Here is a 1,123-nt window from a genome sequence, read left to right on the forward strand (position 1 = left end):
TTCCATGGTTTGTGACAAAGTTCAAATTTGAATCTAGAGGTCTTTAAGAACTTATTTCATTTACTATTGTTTGAAAGAGGGGAAGACAACACAAGAAGTGTTCTTCTTTTAGTTCTTTAAATTCAGACTGTGTTGATACCTTTGACTCACTGCTTTACTCCACATGAGCTTGAGACGGATCGGCCCTTTCCTGGTTCACAGAACGGACCAGACCACTGACCATTGGCCAGACTATTAGGACTGAAAAGTGACACATTACATTGACCTACAAGACTGTTTCCCCTCGAGTTAGAGACAGCTTTACAGGCTAATGTGCCTGGAGACTGTCGTGATCTTGGCGCTGATGACTAGTCTGATTACTTATTTCATTCAACTGCCTATTTCTGCCCAGTTCTCATGACTGCTTATCTGATCCATCTGCATCAGCCTCTATTTAACCAACCTTCAAACCAGCCATCAGTGCTAGATTTTTCGAGCCTTTATAGAGAGTTCTCTACCCAGTGTTGTGCCTGAAGGCGTTCATTGAACGTAAGTTCATGAACTCGTTCATATTTTGTGCGAACGTGAACTGAACGTACTGTATTACGTTATTGTGAACTCGTTCATTCTGGTGTCTCTCTCAGTTCAACTTCGTTCAATAGGTTGCCAAATTTCTATAGAGCCCTCCAGGCGAAACCTCGGCTAAATCACACCGTAAACAGGCCTTAATATGTAGCGGGAAAACCCCCCATTCTGGCAACACCAGCTACCAGTGTTGTAGCCTACAGCCGTGTGCGTCATCAAAACAAAATGCAGCGTGGAAGCCACAGCAGCATGGAGGCGACCATGGAGGCAACAAAGCAGCAGTATGATCACTTAAAACAGGTTTATGACCAGGTGGTCGGTGAGGATGATGGCAACAATCTTAAATTTCTCTGCAAACTTTGCCCGCCGGCTTTCAGTGAAAAAAATCCGCACTTCAGTAACATCCAAAGCAAATCTGAAACCGTATATGTACTGAAATGGAAATGGAAAAAAATATTAAAATAAAAAAAACTATTGCACCTTAAAGACTACTTTCTTTTTTTTCTTTTAATTATTCCTCATAAAAAAGACCATTCAAGCAGCACATTTTTCCCGATGT

The sequence above is a fragment of the Cyprinodon variegatus genome, unplaced genomic scaffold (genome assembly GCF_000732505.1).
Source record: "Cyprinodon variegatus isolate N-32 unplaced genomic scaffold, C_variegatus-1.0 Scaffold432, whole genome shotgun sequence".
In the NCBI taxonomy this organism is placed as follows: domain Eukaryota; kingdom Metazoa; phylum Chordata; class Actinopteri; order Cyprinodontiformes; family Cyprinodontidae; genus Cyprinodon; species Cyprinodon variegatus.